Source organism: Pteronotus mesoamericanus, unplaced genomic scaffold (assembly GCF_021234165.1).
Source record: "Pteronotus mesoamericanus isolate MK-2021 breed Mesoamerican mustached bat unplaced genomic scaffold, CSHL_Meso_final contig_78, whole genome shotgun sequence".
Taxonomy (NCBI): domain Eukaryota; kingdom Metazoa; phylum Chordata; class Mammalia; order Chiroptera; family Mormoopidae; genus Pteronotus; species Pteronotus mesoamericanus.
The window spans coordinates 16,306,825-16,325,399 of NW_026555258.1; the positions used below are offsets into that span (position 1 = coordinate 16,306,825).

At 40.2% G+C, this 18,575-nt stretch overlaps 1 pseudogene; it reads left to right on the plus strand.

Moving 5' to 3' along the window:
- Positions 1 to 17,808: 17,808 nt before the first annotated feature.
- LOC129079491 (DET1- and DDB1-associated protein 1-like) lies at positions 17,809 to 18,227 on the plus strand (annotated as a pseudogene).
- The last annotated feature ends 348 nt before the right edge of the window (positions 18,228 to 18,575 follow it).

Here is an 18,575-nt window from a genome sequence, read left to right on the forward strand (position 1 = left end):
AAGCAACTCCTTCAAGAGACCATGCAAGTAGTGTAGAATGAGAGCAGGTAAACATATATGGTAGACTGGTTGCATTCATATATCATGTCCTCTGTCATGTATTCCTTAGTTTACTTCTCAACCCCTTGAATCTGAGCTGGCCTAGTAAAATGCTTTGGCTAAGGAGATGTTAGTAAACGGGGCGCAATCACAGGCCCGAAAAAGGACTTGAGTATTTCAACTTGCCCTTTACTTCTGCCACTGCCATGTGACCTAGCCTGAGATAGGTTGCTGGAGAACGAAAAGTCATGTGGAGCAGAGTGGAGGCACCCTAGCCCAGATCAACCAACAGTTGGTTTACTCCCAGACATGTGAGTGAACTCAACAAAGATTAGCAGAGCTACCCGACTCATAGCCAACCACAAATGCATGAGCAAGCCAAGCCAAGATCAAGTCCAACCCATATCATATGAAGCTGACTGACTCGTGAGCTAAATAAGTATTTTGTACCTTGAAAAGCCTGCTATTTCTTCTGCAGCCCCAACTCCTACTGGTTTTTACAGCCAGAAGTTTGAGGATTTATCTTCCCAGCACTGGAACCCTGGGCTATACAGTCTGGCACACAGTCTGGGAGTCTGTGCAGTCTGGGTTGTCACACAGAACTTTTATAACCAGAGACAACTGATAAGACACCCAACCAAAACACAAGTATTGGTCCATCTCGGCTAGAAAGAGATTCCTTGGTTGAGAAGAGAAATGTGAGGGAAAATTCTAGGAGTTCCTTCCCCCAGAGAAAAGAGTAATAGGACCCCATGACTTGGCCTTTAATTACCAATTCCCGTTACATCTCTGAGCACTTCCAATATTTATCCTTATACTCAGTAATACTTAAAATCCCTAAATTTCATCATCAGTATGGGGAAATCACTCTTATGTAGTGATTATGCTTGTTGGACTGTGGTGCCAGACTGCATAGGTGCAACTCACCACCACTTACTTGGTTGTATAACCCTGCACAAATCACTTGATCACCTTCTTCATGTATAAAATGGTGACAATAATAGGATATATCTCATAGGGTTGTAAAGTTAAAAAGAGTTTGTAGGTATATATTGCTTAGAACAATGCCTGGTACACACAGCATGTAGTCAGTTAATATTAGCTAGTAGTAATAGTACTCTCAAATGAATTCATCTACCCAGAATGTTCTTTCCACCCTTCTTCTCCTGAATAATTTCTAATCTTCCTATTATACTCTTATTATCTCATCCAAGACAACTTTCTTGGCCCTAGTTCAACCAATCCTTGCACTTTGAACTCATAGGACCCCTACATTTCCCTCCTCCTAGAGCCTGAGACATGATTTTTTAAATGATCTATTTATGTAATTGCATTTCCCTCTAAATTGCAAGTGACCCAAATATCAGATTCAAAGCTGCAGGCATTATGCCTCTTAAGATCTAGATGAAATTGTGTTGAATCTTCATAACTCATCTTGGGGGATGCTTGGAGGCCGCCCCAAAATTACAGAAAATTCCCAGAGAATGACATTTTCATGAACCTTCTGAGTCCCAGCATCTATCAACTGAATCAGTTCGTTTTACACCCTGTCCTGCTTTCTAGTATACACTTTCTCTCTTCTTCAAAAGTTGATGCAGAAAGATGACTTCTGGTTAGGATGGGAGCGTAGGTACACATGCTTCACCTCCTTGAGCAACCACAAAAAGAATTACAACTAAATCTCAAAACAAATAACACCCAGAAGTGTCAGAAAATTGAACTGTATGGATGTCTGACAACCAAGGATTTAAAGAATCTACATTCATCCAGATGGATAGGAGAGCAGAGATGTGGAGATGGGGCAGAGAGGCAAGAAAACACAGTGTGGTGCAGAGAGGCAGTGGTGGCAGTGGAATGGGCACAGGTGGTCCCACATTCACATGTTGTAAATAAAAATCAGAAGGGATACCTTGGGAATGAGTGATCCCCAGCCCCAGGACAGAGTGCATAGCCCAGGGTTCCAGTGCTGGAAAGATAAATCCTCAAACTTCTGGCTGTAAAAACCAGTAGGGGTTGGGGCTGCAGAAGAAACAGCAGGCTTTTCAGGAAACTCCTCTTAAAGGGTCCACATGATCTTAAAACTTACACAAACCCACCCACTTTAGGATTCAACACCAGGGCAACAGCTGGAAGAGTGCCAATCACATACAGGGAATGGGTGAAGTGACTGAAAATGGGGTGAGTGCTGGGTGAATCCCCAGGAGCCAGGCAGCAGCAGAGCCCCTCCCTTTCTGTGCCCTCCCCACACAGAGCCACAAAGCCATGAAGTGGGTTCCTTCACCCTGGCAATTACCTAAGGCTCCGCCCCACACAATTTACAAGTGCCTTTTATAGGGACTCAAAACAGCTCTACCTGTAACAGAAAAAAACACAGGGAGGGTGCCAAATTGAGGAGGAGACAAAGAAATATGGTCCAAATGAAAAAATAACAAAACCCCAGAAAAACAACTAAATGAAATGGAGATAATCAACCTATCAGATGCAGAGTTCAAAATGCTGGTGATCAGGATGCTTTGAAAACACACTGAGTACGGTAACAACAAAAAGGAAGAAATGAAGGTTACACTAGGTGAAATAAAGAAATATCTACAGGGAACCAATAGTGAAGGGAAGGAATCCGGGATTCAAATCAATGATTTAGAACATAAGGAAGAAATAAACATTCAATCAGAACAGAAAAAAGAAAAAAGAATTCAAAAAAACAAGAATAGTATATGAAGATTCTAGGACATCTCCAAACATGCCAACATTCAAACCCTAGTGATGCCAGAAGGAGGAGAGGAAGAGCAAGTAATTGAAAAGTTAATTGAAAAGATAATGAAAGAAAACTTCCCTAATTTGGTGAAGGAAAGACATACAAGTCCAGGAAGCACAGAGAGTCCCAAACATGTTGGACACAAAGAGGACCACACCAAGACACATCATAATTAAAATGCTAAAGGTTAAAGATAAAGCGAAAATCTTAAAAGCAGCAAGAGAAAAGCAGAGAGTTACCTACAAAGGAATACCTATAAGACTATCAGTTGATTTCTCAAAAGAAACTTTGCAGGCAAGAAGGGACTGGCAAGAAGTATTCAAAGTGATGAAAAGCAAGGGCCTACAACCTAGATTACTCTATCCAGCAAAGCTATCATTTGGAATGGAAGGGCAGAGAAAGTGCTTCCCAGACAGGGTAAAGCTAAAGGAGTTCATCATCACCAAGCCATTATTACATGAAATGTTAAAGGGACTTTTTTAAGAAAAAGAAGATCAAAACTGAACATTAAAAAGGCAATAAATTCACAACTATCAACAACTGAATCTTTAAACACACACACACACGCACACACACAATTAAGCAAACAACCAGAACAGGAACAGAATCATAGGAATAGATATCATTTGGAAGGTTATCAGCTGGCAGGAGGAAGGGGGAGAATGGTGGGAAAAGGTGCAGGGATTAAAATGCATAATTGGTAGGTACAAAATAGACAGGGGGATGTTAAGAACGGTATAGGAAATGGAGAAGCCAAATAACGTATATACACAACCCATGGATATGAACTAAGGGAGGGGGATTGCTGGAAGAAAGTGGGGTACCAAGTGGAGTGGGGCAAAGGGGAAAATACTGAGACAACTGTAATAACATTATCAATAAAATATACTTAAAAAAAGAAATGAAACTAAAAATTTACTTTTTTTTTTTAAGTTGACACCTCATTTATTTACTTGTAGTACATGAGGTCACAGGACCTTGGTATGTATGAAAGGTTTGGCAAAAGGTTTGTGAAGATTATAGGAGTGAAGATGGTGTTATATTACAACAGCCCAATCATGCTAAAATTCTATGGTAGAAAAAAATTCTTATGATCTTCAAAAAATTCTTCATATGTTTCCCTACCAACATCAGCCCTTAGGCCTCTCTTCTCACCCCCTCATACTCAAATTCCTGTTGATTTCTTATTCAGAATTCTTTAGCTTTTTTTTTTTAAATCTCTAACCAGACCCCTTGGGGATGACTCACTGACAACACCAGGTGATACTTATTAAATAAGGTACCTTCCATAGGAGGAATTCTGGGGCTATTTTCTAATTGTCCTTTTACACTATTATCTAGCACAGCATGCAACTCATCATAGTAGGTACCGATAAGTATCAATTTAAGTTAAATTTTTAGGAGACATCTAGACAAGACTGGAGTAGGAAAGGACTTAAGAGAAAAAAGTCAATAAAAGCCAAACAGTAGACTGAGAGTTTGCTTATGAGTCTCATAAACCTTCACCTTATTCAACTTTTCACCAGCAGAAGGGAAGAAACCTAATTCACACCAAGCTACAGACAATGTGGCAGTAGTTAAAAGCAAGGTCTTTGTGGTTTAGATGACTTGCCACTGAATTCTGGCTGTGTAACTAACCATCACCATCACCAAGTTATTTTACTTCTTTAAGGCCCCATCTCTTTAGCCACAAAATGCAAGTAACAGTACACAGGTCATGGCTTTGTTGGAAAGAATAAATGCAATATATGCAAAATGTCTCACACAGTCCTAGCCCAAAAGTGCTGCATCAATAGTATCTGTCATTTAATGAAGAGACAGATCTTCATCTACAGGAATCCTGGGTAAGAAAGAAGCCTGAAGAGATGGAATAGAGAGACCTTAGGTATCCACTACACATAATTCATTAACTTCTCCCCTTTGTATTCAGGCTGCTGCTAGTTATGACACCCTTGAGAGAAATGAGAAAATAGTCACTCAAATTATTTTCTGTGTTCTGTGGCTCCAATGAGGATCTGGGTTCAGAAGGATGAAAGAAAGGTAGACAGATCTAAGGAGCTGGATTCCTAGATACATGGTATGAGAAGGGTTTCTTAGATAGCTGAGGCTTAGGAGGAAAAGAATGATCTAGAACTTTAAATATTAAATAGTTGACATGATCTCTTGTGATCTCACTTTACCCTGTTCTGTGGTTCCTCCTCTCAGAAAATCACATGCAGGTCCCAACAGGAAGGGCCTAAGAATTGTGAAGGATCCACAATATAGACTTTTTTACCCTACTTCCAATTACAGTTATATATCACAGATCAGTGATGGCAGGATTAAAAAGGCACTCATTACACAACTTTTAACTTGTGCCAATAATCAAGCCATGCTTCCTAAAGAGCTCAATAAATGTCTTATGTGCCCAAATAAAGTAAAAACCCATAGAAGCTCCATTTCCCTAACAATATACCAATAAAAAAGATTTTCAGCTAGGCTGATATATAATATTTTAGGAATACATAAGAAATAACTATATATGGCTTTATAACATTTAATATAGCAACTGAGTTACATAAACGCATCTAAAATAACCTAATATACAAATTATACCAATGTGGAAAATACTGCTTTCTCCCATTCTCATATATATATATACACATATATATATTTATATATGTGTATATATATATATAACTATTTGAAGTTTTTGTGTGCATCTTCAACATCAGGGTCTTTGCCATCACTAGAGACATTTTTGAGATGTCTAACTCAATTTTTCAGAGTCTACTAGCTATACTTCTGCCAAAGGGCTTTGAGTTAATCCACAAATCCTATTCACACTGCAAATGCAATACCAAGCAACAAGTACCCATTTGCAGAACATTAAAATATTTTGTTTTCATTTGTCTTCTGGTATATATTTGTGATATTCGAAGCATGACCACTTGATTCCCTTGTTTTGTGAAGCCATCTGTAGCACTTTCACCCATCACTTACGTCTGGAAAGGCAGAGCCCAAGAAAAATTATTGAATCTGGGTCAGATTCCTTTGCCTCATTCTAAATGACTAAATCAGGTGACCTCTGTAAACATCTAAAACTGTATTGCTTGAGATCATTTCAGGCTCATTGTTTTCCTCAATATTTTATTGATAGAAAAAAAAGCATGGAAAATATCCCATAATCTGAGAAATTCCACAGGGACTTGAACATGAAGAAATTTCCTTTCTGCAGGTTTAATCTGGGAGTAGGAGGGGTGACGACCTTGCTTTATATTTGGATATACAGAGTAACACTTTTTTGGTGTTTCAAGTCCTAAACAGTTAAATCTCTACATTTAAAATAACATACATGATGAGGCAAAAGTAGGTTTACAGTTGTAAGTACATGAAACACAGAATTTATTCTCGTATTATTCTTTATTATTGTATTATTTTCCTTATGAACAACTATAAACCTACTTTTGCCCCATCTTGCATAAATTCTGTATTTTTGGTTTTTTAATACTTAAACTGTTAGGCTCTCAATATGTAAACAAAGTCTACTATATCATTCCTTCTCCACCATTCTTGTCTTGCCTTTACACTTTCTCATTGACTGTGAAATTCACATTCACTCAAAGCATGCTTTACAAGGCCCTGCAATCATGAGGTGTCTTGTTCGCTCATGAACATCAAACAACTGACTGACCTCATAGTGCCACAAGTCAATGGCATATTATGCAAATTCACTTCATAATATTTGTCATTTTCATTAAACTTACTTTTTATCTTACCTAATTTAAATAGAGTTAAGTAGTTTCTCTTGATCTCTAAACAGTGCTTAAATCAATCTCTGTTATCAGTCTCCTGACTTTTCAGATAGCTCTCAGCATGACTGAGAATGGAAAGGCTGGAATGAACCAAGCATTTAAAGGGAATTCAAAATCCTGGTCTGGCCCAAGCATCAAGTTCATACCAGAAAATGTTGAGAAAAGATATACAAAAAGAGAACCTAATCACGTATTTGGATATTACCTTTTAGGCAATAAGGAGCCACTGAATATTTTTTAGATGATAACAGACATTTTTTAAAAATCTACAGGCCATTTATCATGGTAGCTGAGAAGAAAGCCTTTTGGGTTAAGAGAAATAAGAAACATTACAATCAAATCTATTTGCCACTTAATAACTACAAGTCCTTGGACATCTTATTTCCCATAAGCCTCTTTTATATAAAAGAACATAATATACATCTCAGAGAGTTGATACATGCATTTTAAAAGGCAATGAATATAAAATTCCTAGCACAGAACCTGGCATATAATAGGTACCCAATAAATGGTGGCTGTCAAGTCATATTACAAAGTCATGCTTGGGGAAAATTAATGTATTAGGGGTAAGTATGCATGATGGATTAGAAATAGGGAGATGATTATAATATATAGGAATGTTGGGCTAATGGCTTGCAATCCTACAAGATTTGGTAATGAAAAGAACAGATGTGATAGGACAGAAGAGGGACAAAAAAATGACCCAGAGAGTCAGCCCAGCTAACCAGATAAACTAGGAAAGAACAAAAGGATATACTTGCTTTTAGACACAATGAGTTTAAAACGATGGTGGTACAGCCAAGGTAATGCTCACTAAAAAGTTAATAACATGAAACTCTTGGAAAATAAGTCACAATGACAAAGAGAAACTTTGGAAAGGCTTCCACTTGGGCAAGAGTTAACATGGTAGAAAGAGAATTCTCCACCAGGTGGGACACCTGAACCATGTGGAGATGACGAGACATGCTCTCATACATACTGGCATTCTTCTAGTTTAATTTTCTTTGTTGCTGAACTTGAAGTTTCAAAGAACAGAGTCTATGAACAGGAATGCTTACAGCTGTATTCCCCCAAGTCAAGCTCAGTGTCAGCACAGAGTAGACTTTCCTCAAAAGTTGTCCCTCTAATTCATTACACATGAGATAATAAGACAGGCCATAGCAAGTTCAGGTTCAATGCTAAACATTTTCTAACCCTTGTTTTTAAAAGCCACTCAACAATTCTTTCAGGTGTTTATTATTTTATTATTACTATCATTTTCACCTAAATAATAGAAGTTTATGCAACATGAGATGTCTGAGCTCTTGTCCAAGATCATTAAGTAAATGTACTTGTCGTGGTCTCTCTGATTATCTCATGCAGTTCAGAAATTCTAATCACCCCCTCCAAGGTCTTCGATTCAGGAAAATGGAGATAATGGATTACTAATAGAAAACATCTTTCAAAACATAGAGGTTTGTCAGGCAGTAGAACTGTAGAATAATAAAACTGTCCCTGATGGGAAAGAGTTGGAAGCTGCTATGAGCAGGGATTCCAAAGGAGAGGGGGGGTGGATGCATTCAGAGCAGTGTAAAGGTCAGGAACTCTGGAGAACAGAAACGTTGTCATTCTCTGTGTGTGGTTCCAGCTTGGGAAAAAAGCCCCATTTGCCTGGACTACTGATGCAGGACCCTCTTTGGAAAGTGCTATAACAAAGAATCTAGCTATGTCCTTGGTGGGAGGGAAAGCAAGGCAGCCTGAGGAGGAAGACCAGTTTGGCTCAGACCACACCTGCTTCTGCAGTCCCTCCCTGCCAGGCTGGGACTCTCCTGCTCACAGCTCACCAGCTCGGCCGGTGCTTTCCCCTGTTTCTTCTCTAGACTCCCAGCCTACCATTTCCTAATGCCAAAGTGCCACTCCCATAATCCCTTTGGAATGAATGCCATCTTCTACACATTGTTTTTGAGTAGAATCAATATTCATCTTTCTTTACAAAGGACAAGAAGGGCAGAGAAGGCAGCCATGGAAAGCCCAAATTTTCAGACAACTGAAAACTAATCACATTTGAAGGAGGCGGCAGTTAGACACATTGAACAGTCATGTTTCTCGAGGGACTTTCCTCTGCCAGCTTCCAGGCTTTTCAAGAGGTTTCTATTACCATCATGATAGGGAAAATAACTCTAGCTTACCTAAGGAAATAACACTACACAGATTAAAATGATTGTAACACCTCTACCTATCAAAAGATTTCTCATGTTTCCCAGCCAAAACAGTAAATACTACCATTAGGCAATCTGAGCAGAGCTGCAGTAAAGTATTCTAGAGTGGCCTGGCCTTGTCCTTGAAGAAGAAAATATATTCCCCCAAATACTAGTTTTCCTTCCCCTTCCTGAAAAGAATGAAATAATATGAAATTAGACTCCTCCCTGCTAACATCCAATCTGTCCCATGGGGTGTGCCACAGACACAGCTACATGACTGGCCAATCTGTAGCAAAGGTGACCAAAATAGGGACTTAAACCACAAATCCAAATAGAAAACTGCAATTTAAGGAAATCATGTACACACCTCTCTCCTAATCTCCTTGCCCCAGAAAGGGACATGACCTATGGACAGTGTCCACGGCCACTTTTCCTTCTCTGCAGCAGTAGTGAGTTTAACAATTGCTGGAAAATCCTGTTTTGAAACAGGGGTGAGAAAGGGGGTTTTGTTAACTTCAGAGGTGGAGATCACCAGGCCTGGGCAAAGCCTGGTGACTGCAGGAGAGCACATGATTGTCACCCAATTCTTTGAACATAGTAACCTTAGACTATGCTCTGGGGATGTAATAGAAGGGTACCAGATCTTCCAGCATCCAGCCAGGCATTAAGTTGACTCTTTGCTGGTCCATAAGCTCATAGACAACAGGGGTTTTGTGTCTTGTCCACCGCTGGATCCCAAGCTCCATGGACGGTGTGGAACATTATTAGAATAAATGAATAGATGCCTCAAATTGGTTGCTATTTGGAATTAGTGATTAATTTTAACAAAAGACACCTAGCATATCATCAACTGACAGAAATAAGAGAGCTTTCAGAGGTGAGGAAAGATGTACAGGATGGTCCTTGGAGTTCCCATGATTTCCCTTTCCACCAGCATTTCAGAAAAAGCACTGATTTGAAATTGGATAGAACTGGCCTCAAAACCTGGTCCTATCACTTTTCTCTAGGTAAATTTGGGCAAGTCAATCCTCTTCCATGAATTTCATGTTTCCGTCTATAAAATGGGGACAGTAACACCTCATAGGGCTTTTATGAGAAATGAATGGAATAGGACATGTCAAATGTCTAATACAGTACCTGGCCCATAGCAGGTGTTAAATGTTATGTACTATTGCTAGTATTAGCATTACCACCCAGCCAGGTGGGGGAAAAGAAAGAAAATAGTGAGTGGCTTCCTAATGTCTATTATCTCCATTCCTTTCTGGACACCATTCATTCTCCCTTCTGCTCAAGGTTCATGATGATGGCAGCAAGACCTAGCTGGGCACTCAGGATTCTAGAGGACCAATTACAACAAACCTTTACCTATCTTAGCCAGTGGTAAATGTTTAATAACTGATTCTCTAAGGGAGAAAGAGAGCCTTGATTTGTAGTTTTTGCCCATTCCCATAGTATAAATATTCTCCCCTGTACCCAATCTCAAGCTGCCAATGTAATATCACTGAACCTAGAGTTGAGAAGAGATGAGGAATAATACGTAATTATGTAGGATTCTCACCATTTGGATACAATAAATGTAAATACCGTCAGGAGTATAGCAATTATAATAAGAGTAAAATGTAGAAAAATAATTAAGAAGTGATGTTTCAAATATTCCTTATCTTGTTTTCATTATAGTACATTTGATTTCAGGTTCATATAATTTCCATTAATGGCTGTGTTTTGCAACCAGCTTCCAAAATTCCTGAAAATTTAACAAAAGAGCCAATGTGAGCTGGCTCCAGCACACCGCTGAGTCTAGCCTACTTCTGCCCACAGTAGCAATTTCATCAGAATGCAGTTTGGGTGGGCATATGCAGTGTGGCTTGGACATTAAAAGACTCCAATGACTTGGAATAGGGTTTCCCCAGAATTCAAGATGACTTTCAGGGAGACAAATTCTCTTTTGACCTTCTCTAAAAGTCTCTCCAAGAGAAAGTAGACATCCTTTAGTGTCCTTACATGAAGAGATCATTCAGTTTTCCTTGTTCAGGGAAAATCCAGTGCAAGTCAGCCCAAGGCAATACCAATACCAAACACTTAACCTATAAAGTTAGAGTGACAGAGTGACATTTGGAGAAAAGAACATGGACCAACACCTGCCACTACTGTTATGTGGTTATGTGGCTTTAAGCAAGTGATTGCATCTCCCTTTGCCTCATTTACATCATCTGCCAAATGGGGACAACACCTCTCTATGAATGTGGTTGTGGAGTTGATGAGATCATATATTCCAACTGGCTCTGTGAACTGTGAAGCATCATAAAAATGTAAGGCATTGCTTCTACATGGGAATGAGACAGAAACCTGGGGTGAGAAAGAGCTGGGTGGGGAAAGAAGAAGATAGTCAATTTAGATAGAGGACAATGGAAGAAAACAGGAAGAAGAGGTTTGGAGTAGGAGGAGGATAAGGGAAGTGGGGGTGAGAGAGGTCAGTGAGCATCCCATTGCATTTGCAGTCATTGCCTCAGTGTTTTTCCAACTCTCTAGTCACACTCATTGCATGCAGCAGGTTCTTCCTTATTGCTCAAAAGTTCCCATGTTCATCCTAGGATAAGGTTTTTATACCACCCCTACAACCAAGAGTGGATTTGGCTTTCTCAGACTGTATACTAACCCCTTCCTGCCCCCATATGGACCCATTATCGTGGATGAAACAATTTCAACCTCACGATAGGTATTAGAATTATCTGACTCCCAGAGCTCTAGTTGGACAAAGAGCCTCCTTGAGCTCAACCACATTTTTGTGTCTGACACACAGCTTGAAATACTGCTGAGCCTCAAATGAGGAAAAATAAAAATCAATTTCAATCAAGGCAATGGCCTGCTTTTGTAATGCCTTCATTAATCAGGCATTTCTGTGCAAGCGTTCTTAAGACAGTCTCTTTTAAAGATGCTCCTTTTTCATCCCAAAATGAGGTAGAAATGGGACAGAAGGGTTGATGTTCAGTGTTGAAACTTTGCAGCAATGGAACAGGCTATTCAGGAAGTGAGTGTCTTCTCGTTACAAGAGGAACCAACAAGAAACTGGGCAACCTCTTAGTGAGCATGCTGTTGTTGTGTGGAGAGCACCCAGAAGACTGGCTTCTCAAAGTTCTTCCAACCCTGAGACTCTCTTACAATCATTCAAATAAACCCAGCCTTCAAGTTTCACAGCACAGTTTATTAACCCTCTAGCAGGGTAAAGAAACTCTAATTTAAATTAGAAAACTTTCTTGCCCCACTCCCCAAAAATACCCAGGCAAAAAATTTTAGGTAGTCTACAAAATAGCATGCCTCATGAGGACATTCATTTCCCAGGTATCTCTAAGTCCATCAATAGTTACACTCCATCTTATTCTTTGTGGCCATCATAGAAATGAGTTCAGAAATCTTTAACTTTAGAGATGGGGAATCTGAGGCTCTGATGACCGGTCACATGTCTTAATTTTATTTTCATCTATCTCCCTGTCCCATCTCTGCGGCCCCTGCCTTAATTATCTCTCAGGTTTCCACTGGTGGCCCTGCTACTGGCCTTTCCTACCACCAACTCATCCTACGCACAGTACCGGAAAGACTGTTCTGAAATACAAATGTGACCATGCTCCTCCTCTGACTGCAATTTTTCCATAGCTTATCACTGCCTATAGGTACAAAAGTCCCCATGGGCCCAGTTTACTGGGTCTTTATCATCTGTGCCCTATGTCTTCCCTGATTTCTTTGCCAAATAAACTAGAGCTGTACCAAATCACAACCTACTGCCCAAAGACACCAGGTTCCTCATTCCACCATGCTTTGTACAAGCTCTTCTCTCCACTGAGAATAGTGCCAGCTGACCCAGCATCATTCCTACTCCACTTAGTAAAGATTTCTTGTTCTCTAAATGTTTATTTATAACACCATCTTCTCTTTAATACCTTCCTGAACCACTCAAGAAAATTCAGTCCCCCCCTATTGTGTTCCCACAGACTAGTGTACACTTCTCTATCTTAGCAGTCATCACTCTTGATGGCATCGTTGTTTTATCTGTCTGCTTCACCCAGAACTATGAGGGCTGAGACTGACTTATACTCATCTCTATCCCCTAGAGAGCCTAGAACAATGCCTGGTTCTTCTAGAAATGACTTGTCCATGGTCACACAGCTAGAGCAGATCAAGTATGAACTAGCTCCTCATAAATTCATTTCTTCATTGTTTTCTCTGTCTCTCAGTGCTAATATTTTTCCCTTTCCTCATTTTCCTTTCCAGCTTTTGTGTACACAAATTCGACCTGAACAATCCCAATTTCAGCCCTAAAGTTTACTGATATCCTCTTCCAAAGTAGCGCCATTAACACCCATGCTGCTCTCTCTGCCTCTCCATCTAATTAATGGTCTCTGGATGCTGCCAGGGGATATTTACCAGAAAGGCATACAATACTTATTCCAGTATAAACTTATGGAAAATACCCCAGTCTTTGCCACTTACATATATTTTATCTGGTTATAACCCATCAGTCATAAACCACCTCGTAATGTCTTTAGAATCTACCCTAGAGTAAAGCAGATTGTCTACTATGGTCCAAAAACAAACATATCTGAAGATCTTCCCATAGAGAGATATCAAAGAAAGGAAAGTGATAAAGGCAGGTATTTTTTTCCCACAAATACTTTCATATCCATTAATGAACTCAATATTCTTCATATACACTCATCCCACCCACTTCATTTTATAGACCAACCAACAATACAGAGAGGGTAGGGTCCTTGCCCATGGTTGCACAGCTGGTTATAAGAAAAACTAGAGATATCTTCAGGGTCTCCCAGCACCAATCCTCAAGGTTCTTTTTCATTCTCTAAGAGCAGTGAAGCCTGTCTTCCTTCCTTTTCTTTCTTCCTTCCTTCTTTCCTTTCTATTTTTCTTCTTTTTTCCTTTCTTTTTCTTTCTCTCTTTCCATCTTTATTTTTCTTCCTTTATTTCTTCCCTCCCTCCCTCCCTTTCTTTCTTTCCTTCTTTCCCTCCTTCTTTTTTTTCTTTCCCTCCCTCCCTCCCTCCCTCCCGTCCTTCCTTTCTTTCTTTTTCAGCTCCTACCATATACAGGCACTATTCTAGGTACTGATGACACAGTAGCAACAAAACAAAGTCCCTGCCCTCATAAAGCTTACATTTTAGTTTCTTGTCTAATATTTTATGGACCCATGTGAATTATAGAAAAGATTTATTTTTCAAAGAAACCATGAAAAATGGAAACAATGAGTTCAGAATCAGAAAACCAAAGAGAAGTTTGACTCCAACTATTGTTTTGGGCCATACAACATACCTTGTTGCTTTTAAGGCAAAATGCTGGTTTCCAAGAAGAATACCTCTGAGAAAGAAAGCATAACTAGCTGGTGTAGCACAATTTCAGTGGGGGTGGGGTAGTGGGCAGCAGGGAAGAGGCAGAACTGGGCTGTAGAAACCCACTGGGTAAAAGTCAAGGCACGCATGTAAAAATAATCAAAAGCTCTTTTTCCTCCCAGACCACACAACTTGATATAGGAAGGTACTGAAACTCTTCCCAAAAGAGCCCCAGGCATGAATGGATTACTATGCAGATGCTTATTCTCTTTAAATGCCCTAGTCCCTTTCCTCTTCTGGTTGGCTCAGTTCCTGCCAATCACTGAGGCATTTTTATTAGGGCCTACAGTTTTTGTCTCCTTATTGAGCATTTACTGATAAAAAATGAAGAGAAAATTGCTTTCCAGTCTCATCACTTTAGTCTGGAAAAAATGTGACTCCAGCCCCACCCAACTTTTTCACACTTGCAGGCATGGCTTTGGAGAAAAGAAACTGGAAGCAGATGAAGAGTGGGTTGTGCCGAGCAGAGGAACAAGGACCTGGCAGGTTTAAAAGGCACAGAGGGTCCAGGAAGCTGTAATGCACAGGGGGCTCCAGAAGGAAAGGATATGTTGTAAAATGAGGCTGGCTGGGTGCTTTGGGTGCAGACCAAGAACAGCTTTAATCAGACCTCACTGCATTTCGGCTGATGATGAGTCTGAAGTCACTGAAGCCTTCAGGGCAGGATGAAAGAGGGGTGGATATGAGCCTGAATTAGAAATTCACTGAGGACAAGCAAGGCTTGACCACAGTATCCTTAGGGCTGAATAGAACTTAAGATGGCCCTCAGGGCAACTGCCTCCAGAACAGAAAAAGATCCACAAATTAAAATGAAAATTTGGTTTATTTTAGTCTCAAAAGGTGGAAACAGGAATACCTGGGGCATCTGAGATTTTCTGAAGCTCATTTGTGGCCTTGAGTGGTTAGAAAGGTGAGTGTGGCCAAGGAGGCCAGAGCTCTGCTCTGGTGCAGGGCAGGCATGAGCACAAATCTTGACTCCGTCATCTCATCCCTATTTGAACTCCCATGTGAGCTACATCTCTCTGTGCCTCAGTTTCTTCATCAGGAACAAGGGAAAAATAATACTGACCTCCCTTGTACATTTTTTGCAAAATTACATGAAATTACTATGTACCTTACTTAGCAATTTGCTCTCACCAAGTTAGTACTTAAGAAAAATATATTGGCCAATTTTTTTTTTTTGCCAAATTGGACCAAAAACAGTAGTCCACACATCCAGAAAATTCAGTGAATCGAAGCAGTGTAATTATAAAAATAATTACTAAGCACATGATATTCTGGGGGAAAAAAAGACTTTTTTCAAAGAATCTTGCAAACAGGTGAAGAAACAAAAAAGACAAGTTACATATAAAGACAGAGATTGTAAATGGTTAAAATGACAACAACAGCATTTCTGTCGGCATTCTTAGTCAGTGTGGCAATGCCAGGACATTGGGGCCCCGTGGAGCCCACAGGCACAAGTGGTCAAACGCCACACTTCCCTCTATCAAAATAGGGTCTGGGCACTGCTGGCCTAATGACCCTGAAAGATCCTTTCTTTGTCCCCAAGACAATATTGTCCAAGATCACGGAGGTCTTGCCCCAACCCACACCTCCCTCCTAGAGGAAGATAGGAAGCAGTCCTTCGTACCAGCCACTCACCTCTCACCAGGGTGTCGACACCAGGTAGAGATCTTCTCAATTTGGGAATGACCAGTGTGGCAGCTCTTGCAGAGCAATGGAGTTTTTAACATCAACAGCTAGTTCCTATTTCTTAGACCCTGTCCAACAGTCCCAAAGACAAGGCATAGTTGTATGTGACCTGAGGAAGGATTCATCCCTTGCTGAGCCTTGGTGTGCCTTTTATCTTCCTGGAGATATTAATCTCTGCCTGAATGATATCATTGGAGTGTTGGGCAAAATATACCCAAAAACTATTGCTAAAGGAAATATGGAAGGGCATGAGTATTTAAAATACTAGTGTGAGAGAAAAGTGTCAATCACCGGAGTATAAAATCCTGAGTAGGTAAGAAGGGGAAAGTAAAAGAATGAAGTATGTCTAATTCATCTTTGTATTTCCAGTGTTCAAAACCAGTGACTACTTCATCAATAATCATGGAATGAAAGAGCTGGGCCAGTGAGACTTCTCATGGCACACACTAGAGAGAAAGAAAAAGATTCAAAAAGCAATGGAAATTCAGTCTAACTCAAACAATTTTAAATATTGTGTGCAAGGCACTGTTCACTGCTGGAAAGTCACAGAGATAATAAGAAAAATAAAGAAAGTAGGAAAACAAAAATTCTCATAGACTATTAGGAGCATATATTGATTTTTTAAAAATTGTAGGACAGCACTGGCCAGTGTGGCTCAGTTGTTGGAGCACTGTCCCATATGCTGAAAGGTTGCAGGTTTGATTCCTGATCAGGGCTCATGTCTGGGTTGCAGGTTCAGTCCTTGGTCAGGGCATGTACAGGAGGCAACTAATCGTTATTCTCTCATATTGCTTTTTCTCTCTCTTCCTCTCTCTTTCCCCCGACCCTTCCACCTCCCTCCTCACAATCAATAAGTATTTTCTTGGGTGAGAATTTTAAAAATGATAAAAAATATTTGAAAATTGGAGGACAAGTTGGCTATAATTCTTGAAAATTTAAATATGCACATCCTTTAGTCCAGCAATTCCAATCTGGAAATCTATCCTAGTGAAACAAACAAACAAAAGTTAACACTTAATATAACTGTAACTGACATCAAGAGCAACTTGTAATAAAGAGAAGACTATTAGACACTCAGTGGGTGCCCAGGACTGTACATGTATTACTTATTTAATCCTCAAGCAATTCTTCTATGGAGATATTATCATCCCAATTTCACATTATGAGAAACTGAAGTTCATGGAATTTATGTTATGCTTAATTTTTTAAAATCTCAGTTTGGTCATTTATATTCAGGAGCCCAATCGCCATAGTTTCAACTCCTAGCTCTGGGACTTCTAACTTTATTACTTAATATAAGTTTGTATCTTTACCTCTCTAAGACTCAGTTTCCTCATCCTTAAACTCTAAACCCTTCTTCCCATAGTTGTTGTAAGAATTAATAATATAGGTAATGGGATCAGCCCACAGGGACCATTCAAAAGTGGTAAATTTGCACAGCTATGAAAAGGTGGAGCTGGAATTTGGACTTAAGCCTAAAACCCAGGTTCTTTCCTCTAAATAACATGTGGGAAAAAAACCCAGTGTGCAACTCTGTGTACAATGTTAGACAACATGACCTCCAAAGATGGGGGATTTCCCAAAAGGATTTAGCTGCTTCAAACATCTTTCTAAACTTAACTCAGTGTCTCAAATTCCTACTATTAGTTTCATTTCATTGGGTTAAAGCTCAATTAAAAGGCAAGTGTTTTTCTTGGGAGGTAAAGTAACCACGTTTTTTTCTTGCTAAAGTGTTTTGGCACTACTTTTACATTAGATGGCTATGACCAAGCAAAAATCAGCATATAGGAAGTATATAAACAAAGAGATATAAGATTCTACAAAATAAAATGCCAGGAAAAGTCTACAAGAAAGGCTTCCACTGGTTACTGTTCAGTGGCGGCTAAGGGGGTGGCTATGGGGAGAGTGATGGCCACTGAGGCAGTAGCTGAGGTGGCAACAGAGGAAACAGAAGATGGCAGATTTTTTGGAAGGACTGCCCATCTACAACAAAAGCAGTTTTAATCAATTTCATGCCAACTCTGTGTGCAAAGCCTCCAATGGATGCCCCTCCATCTACCTACCCACGCCAGAGTGCCCATCTAAACAGAGAGATCACTGTGACAGAATAAAACAAACATCCTTTTGCATTACCTACATCAGCAACAGGACAAGAATACTGCCAAGAAGAGAGACCAGGGGCAAGTGGACCTTGAAGGCTAGAGCTCGGCGCCCCCCACTCCGCACAAAGTCACACAGACCCACAGACCAGACATGTACTTAAGACACGGTCCCCTACTGGTGCCTCCTGTCTTGTCTGCTGCTCACCCACCTGCCGGATGTAGGCACCTTGCCCATCAGCCCACCCCTCCCACATCACTTCCAATCTCATAGGAGCCAATATATTCATTATTCATCTTCCTTGAGTCTTTACTTATGCTGTAAAGTGTGCCAAGCAATGGTTATAAGGGATGTCAGAACCAGTAGTGTGATGTTGACAGATGCTTCTTAAAAAAACAACATTGTTACTTACTATAACACCTCACCCTAGATCCCGTCTTCCTGCCTGCCACCTGGTCCCCACCCCCCTGGGGAACCAGAGTGTGTCTGCAAGTGTCTAGACATGAGTCCTGCTGCAACTGGGTAACAGAGGCGGGGCATTTCTCCTTGCTTTCATCTACTGGTCTGGCCTCAAAGTCTTGGCCTTAACTCCAGTTCCATTGGGACCTATTTCATGCCCAG